At 37.5% G+C, this 6,873-nt stretch overlaps 1 long non-coding RNA gene across 1 annotated transcript; it reads right to left on the bottom strand.

Moving 5' to 3' along the window:
• Positions 1-659: 659 nt before the first annotated feature.
• On the bottom strand, positions 660-6,090 carry LOC119871171. The gene is made up of 2 exons (XR_005356804.1): positions 4,754-6,090; positions 660-4,615 (listed from the first exon to the last, which is right to left on the bottom strand). It is a non-coding gene; the product is annotated as an uncharacterized LOC119871171 (long non-coding RNA).
• Between the last annotated feature and the right edge of the window lie 783 nt (positions 6,091-6,873).

The raw sequence follows: 6,873 nt of genomic DNA, 5'->3' as shown, positions 1-6,873 counted from the left end.
CAGAGACATGTGTTTGTGTCTGAGTTGGACTCTGTTCTTGCTGGTGTTGACTTTGAATATGTCACTCAGCTGATTTGTGTCATTAGGTTTTCTTCTTTTTTATAAAAAGGGTGATGCTCTCCCTACTTCGTAAGATTGCAATTTGATAACAAATGTAATTGTGATAAACACTATTAAATGAAGGTCCTTCACAACCATGAAAGTAATAATCCTGTTTTAGAGTTGAGAACACAAGGCCGATAATGTAATAAACACTCATAATATGTTTCACAGCCCTGTGAAGTGGGGGATTATTATAATGGCTATTTCATAGATGAGGAAACTGAAGCAACTTACCTAAGACCATACAAAAGAAGTTATAAAGCCAGGATTCAAATCCAGTGATCTGGTTGTTGTCTGAGCTAGGCTAAGTTGACCAATGGGGTCTGGATTGCACATTTAGGAAATGAGAGAGATGGGAGTTTACCCAGCTCTTTCTAATTCCAAAGGCCGAGCTCTTCTAGTCTAAGCTACTTCATTTGTTCATTCATTCATTCATTCATTCATTCATTCATTCACGCATTCAGTGCATATTCATTAGTACCTACTGTGTCCCAGGGACTGTTCTAGGCATTGAATACATGAAATTCTGAGTAAAATAGAAGGAGTCCCTGCCTTTATAGAGTTTGCAGTTTAATAGATAACATAAGAAAGTGTGACAGAAACACACATCATCCTAATAAGAACAAAACAGAATGAAAATTACAGATCGAAACTGGCCAATGGCTGTGGGCAGCTCTTCAGATTCTATCCTACAGTTGATCATCTACTAGACTGAAGATCAATCCTGATTTATGTATGTGTTTTTTAAACAATCACAAACTTACAGAAAAATTGGAAGTACCCATGTAAATAACTTATTTATCCTGAAACATTTGAGAGTAAGTTGCCAACCCACAGATAGTTTAGTGTGAATTTCCTATAAACAGGACATTCTCCTCTTTAACCAGAATATACCATCAAAGTGAGAGAGTTAACATTAACACTTTATTACTGGTGATCCTCATTTTTATTTCACCAATTGTCCCAACGATGCTATATGTTACATTTGGTGATCATCTCTTTCGTCTCCTGTCTGAAAGGAGTCTTCAGTCTTTTTTTGACTTTCATGACCTTGCCACTTTTGAAGTTTACAGGCCAGTTGTTTTGTAGAATGATCCTCCATTTGGATGTTGTCTGATGTCTCCTCATACCTAGAGTTCATGCATCTTCAGTAGGAATGTCACAAAATGATGCGGCATTCTTGTGCACCTTATCAGGTAATGCACAGTTTCAATCTGCCTCATTTTTGATGATGTTCATTTTGGTCATTTTGATTAAGGTGCTGTCTGCAGGCATTACTCTGGAAAATTACTCCTTTGTAATTTATAAACATTTTGTGTAGAGGTATTTTGAAACTATGTGAATATCTTATTCTTTGTTAAATTTTTTATTTATACATTAAATTATTTGTATCTCTGTGGACTCATGGTTTCCTATTCAATGGGCTATACTCTTTCATTATCATTATTTATTTTGATGCTCAAATTGTCCTCACTTGGGCCAGAAGAAACCCCCTCAAGCTGGCTTCTGTGTTGTTGTTAAGGTATCTTTTTTATTCTTTTGTAATTCTTCATTTTCCAGTGCAAACAGATGTTTCTTGTATTTTTTCCTTCCATAGCCCTGGAACTAGGCATTTCTTGAAGGAAGCCTGGTTTCTTTATTGGGGAAAAAAAGAGTGTGCAATAACTTCTCATAAAAAAGCTTAAAAATGTTCTTTCTGGCAGTTCCACACCCTGTAAAGAGCCCTTATGCTTTCTGGTTAATAATATACTGCCTTAAGTTTTAGAATAATTTAATACAAGCATGTCTTTTCTCTCCATATAGATTATTTAATTAATTTAACACATTATTTTATATGCCTAATATTGACCAGTCTGGACTAAGTATAAGTTAAGGCTCCTGTTAATCTTAGGGAGCTCTCAGTCTGGTAGGGAACACAGATGGACAAATCAGTAGTGTAATGTGATAAGAGCATATCAAAAGATATGATACACAGTGCCATGGGGACACAGAAAAGGGCATCTGTCCTTTGCATGACCATGCCCAAAAAGTCTTCATCGTTTTGTCAATCAAGAAGCAAGACCTAAGCATCCTAAGCAAGTGGGAATACTTCTGGGGCTCTCAGAATTGACTAGATATGGAGAACCAGACTAGACAGTGGGCAGGACCAAAGGCTTTGCTTTGGATCTGGGAAGCAAGCAAAGTTGCTTATGAAGAAGATTCTGGTTTGGCTTGCCTCTGCTCCTTCCTTGTGGACCTGTCAAGATCTAAGATCCCAGGGCAGCCCCGTGGCTCAGTGGTTTAGCGCTGCCTTCGGCCCAGGGTGTGATCCTGGAGATCCGGGATCGAGTCCCACATTGGGCTCCCTGCATGGCGCCTGCCTCTCCCTCTGCCTGTGTCTCTGCCTCTCTCTCTCTCTCTCTCTGTCTCTCATGAATAAATAAAATCTTAAAAAAAAAAAAAAGATCTAAGATCCCAAAAAGAACATTTACCTGTTGAAGCTTAAGTCATATGTCTGTTCACAACTTTGGGGCTCAGGTAGGGATGAGTACAGGGAGGGGTGAAGTCTGTTTCTCTCAGTTTCAGCAGAGGTGAAACTGGTGCTTGGAATTACTTTCTCATGAAGATTAAGCAGTTATTCTCCAGGGGGCACTTGAGTGGCTCAGTTGGTTAAGCATCCAACTCTTGATTTCAGCTCAGGTCATGATCTCAGGTTTCTAAGATTGAGCCCCACATCATATCAGACTCTATGTTCAGTGTGGAATTTGCTTGAGATTCTCTCTCTCTCCGTCTCTCTCTGTTCCTCCCTCAACTCATGCATGTGTTCTCTTTCTTACAAATAAATACTTCTTAAAAAAAAAACAAACCAGTTATTCTTCAAAAGGAAATTAAGCTCTGATTAGGAATGGAGAGTGGGAGCTGAACAAATTGTTAAAATTACCAATGAGCCATACAAGGGCATTCAGGCATATGGAAGATTATGGGGAAAGGCAAGTTCTTGGTAATGTTGTTGAACTGCTGGTTCAAGCTTCACCTGAAACCAACACTTTGGAGATTTCTAGTTACATGAACAAGTAAGTTTTCCCATGTTCCCTACTACTCTTACTCCCCCTCTTTTTGCTTTAAGACCATTTGAGTTTGGTTATCTGTTGCAACCAAAAGATATCCGATATACCACATGATGCTCTCATACAATTGCTGGCAGTTCTTTTTCTTTTACTTCCTATGAAAATATTCATTTCTATGTATTTTTTCAATCTCTAAGTGACATCAGAGCTGCTCATTTTTAGTTCATATCAGGTGAATGATCCAGCTTATAATATCATACTGCTATTTTAAGTCATTTTTCTCAGGTGATATACTTATATAATGATGTTGGATTGTACCCTTTGTAGTATTCTAATAAAACAAAGGAAAAATTATATTGACAATAGTTTTTTCTTACATAAATTTTGAAATCAATTTTTCAGCCATGCAGCTGATTGTGCTAGAGATACAGAAACCTACAGTCATCAATGTGTCCTCAATTCAGGCAACTGGTCAATTACCACTGGGCCTCACCTCACAGGCCCTACATGGGTGCTGTTAGGCACAAAGCAGTGTCAAACAGATCCAGGTCAGTTCCTGTCCCGTATAGTAGACTAAGGAAATAACCTAAGAGTGGGGACTTGACACTCCTCCCATTGAACGATGAGATCTATGTCCATTCCCCTTAAATCTGAGCAGGCTTGTGACAGCTTCCTACAATAAGATGCATACTTTGTGACTATGTGGTATTATGTGACTTCCAATGCTTGGCCATAGAATGTCATGGGTTCCTGCCTGGTTCTCTTAGGACTCTTTCTGGAGGCAGCCAGATGCCCTGTAAAATCCAAGCACCTTGAGACTGCCATGCTGAAGAGGTATGTGGTAGGTCTCTGGTCAACAGTCTTGGCTTAGCTCCCTGCTGATTGGCAGTTTAACTGCCAGTCATCAGTGGGCCCTCCTGGATAACCAATCTGATCAAGCCTTGAGAAAGACACAGCTCAGTTGACATGTCTTGCAAGTGCATGAGAGATCCCAAGCAAGAACGGCCCAGCCAGAGTTTCTATATTCCTGATACACATTGTTTTCATAATAAAATGGTTGTTGTAAGCTGCTGAGTTTGGGGGTAATTTGTTATGCAGTAATAGTAACTAGACAGGGATCCAGAGTGGTGTGGGTACATTTTCTTCGTTTGTAGTCCTGTTTCTAAGAATTGTGGGTCTTAGAGCAAGAGGCCCACACACCATATGTCTAAATATTTAAGGCTATAAATCAAGCAAATTGTTAAATAAAATATGTGCTATCATCTCATCTTAAAAATATACATTCATGATGACAAAATAGAAAGTTGGCAAAATGCAAAATACAACCAAATTTAATTATTGTTATATATGTCTGTTCTGTTGATGGGCCGGTGATGTTTGGATGAGTAACTAGCTGTTCCATATTGTAGAAAGTTACATGGCCGCTATTTGCCACTGTTATAAGTGCCGCCTCTCCAAGGGATCTCCTGAGTCAGGAATGAGAACAAGGGGGGACAAAAGATAGCATTCCTGGGACCTACCTTGGCACACTGTAGAACCTATTATATACACAACCATCCCACAGTAAGATTTTGTCAAGTGAATTCATTTCTCATTTCACTTACCTGAGAAATTCTCCCTCTCAGATTCTCATGCTCTTTAAAGCAGTGTTTATTGCTGACACTGAAAAAAAAAAAAAAAAAAAAAACCTAATTAAAATCAAACACAGCCCCCTTTGGATTGAGAACATAAGGCCAGTAAAGTCGAGAGACATTTTCCCAGGGCCTGGGCAGTATTACCTGTCAGAGTGGATATTCAGGCTTAAGGATGATGCCATGTCAGTGTTGTGGGCCCTGATCCCGAGGCAGACTATCTCTTAGGTGGCTTAACAGAAGTTTGGGTGAGTTGCCCTAGTGATACATGGAGCTCTTTACAGTGCCGGATCAGGGCAGAGGCCCCTTTCTCTGTAAGGGCGTTGCTACTTCATCGTTCCATGACATAGGGACTGGTGTCTGGGAAACAATGGTGGGCTCTAAATATGTGGGACTTTATCCATGTCCAGCTCCCAAACCCCAGCAGTAGAAAACAAGGATGAGCCTGCAAACCTACTGTGTAGTGATTCATACTCAGCCACTGTTTTCATCCTTTTGGCCCTTACTATGTGCCAGATCCTCTTCTAAGGCACAGTAATGAGCAAGGCAGTCAGAAGTCCTGTTCTCAGAGAGCTCACATGCTTGTGAGAAAAATCAAAGATAAACACACAGATAAACTAAAAAGTAAGATTATTTGACTACAAAATAAATGCTATGAAGAAAATAAAGCATGAAATGGGGGTGGGGACAGGCAACTTTGGCTGTAGGACAGGGAGTAGCTGTTTGGGTAGGTGACCTTTGGGCTGAGACCCAGAATAAGAGTGGGAGGCAGCAATACAAACATTGGGCAGATTAGCTAACTGTATTTTTTTTATATTAGAGGGTTAAGAAAAATGGCTTTTTAAACCTCAGTACTTGCTGAGCTTCAGTATTGAGCCCATTTTTTGTTATAGTCTATAGAATAACAAATATAAAATCTTTTGCCACCTCGATGATTAATGTACAGAATATAGATGTAGAATATGTTGTGATTAGACCAAATCTAACCCGAATCCAGAACATACCATACAAAGCACATAGCTCTCCTAGATTTTTTATATGTTTACTTTTCTGCTTCTCTTTCTCAAATAGCAAAGCAATAGCAAATTATGTCTTTGAGACTTCTGATTGTCTCTGATTTTAATATGAAAGACTAAAGAGCTAAATCTACTTAGAATGTGATTCTTTAGGCCTATACACGTCATGAGATTTTTAACTAAAGATACTTGAAGTTATAAATTCTTAGTCTGCCAGTGTATCTCACTGAAATACAGTAAAATCTTATTTTTTTTCAACTTAAAAAAAAAGAAATTTACCAGTTGGTTTTAAGAGAAATCTGCATGTATAATTTGGCTTTTTTTTTTTTTTTTTTGGTAAGCAGTAAATATTCATTCATATAATTGAATCAGCCTGATAATTTTTTTTCAATATTTTCTAATTATAAAGAATCATTACACCTTATTATTGGTAATCTTAGCAATATTTATAGTTGTAGTGCCAGACAGTATGCAAAGTGATTTATATGCATGATTTCATATAATTGTCATGAGACCCTGCATGGATTGCTGTAGGTACTATTAATAGTTTCTCTTTTACATTTGAGAAAATAAGCACAAGGTAACCAGCTTGTTGTTGGAAATGGTAGAGCCAGGAACTGAACCTGACTTCAGAGTCAACTTAATGTTTGAGATTATGACCCTAATTTTCCAAATATTTTGTAATATATTATTCCTTATAATATTGCCATGATTATATTCTTATGTTCATAATTAACTTGAAACTTATTTTATCTATCCTTAGGAGTTTGCTTTAAAAAAATAATTATAACTTCAGAAATTCAGCATATTTTGTCAAAATTTTTTTGTAAAGTTAAACCTTATTCTAAAAAGATATCCAAAATTGCAAGACAAAAGTATCACTGAAACAGGTAAATGTATATGAATAGAGAATGGTTAAATGTAAAAAATGTAATTTTAGCTTTCTAAAGATAAAACCCATCCTAAAAATGTTTTTGTTTTAAAACAGTTTAAATTATACACATTAACTCTGGTGTAATTCCAAAAATGTAGTCAAAATAAAATACAAACTATATAAGAACTGTGAATTCAAGTACA

Source organism: Canis lupus, chromosome 3 (genome assembly GCF_011100685.1).
Source record: "Canis lupus familiaris isolate Mischka breed German Shepherd chromosome 3, alternate assembly UU_Cfam_GSD_1.0, whole genome shotgun sequence".
NCBI classification, from domain to species: Eukaryota; Metazoa; Chordata; class Mammalia; order Carnivora; family Canidae; genus Canis; species Canis lupus.
Note: the sequence above shows the minus strand (reverse complement) of the source record. Positions and strands in the feature narration are given on the sequence as shown.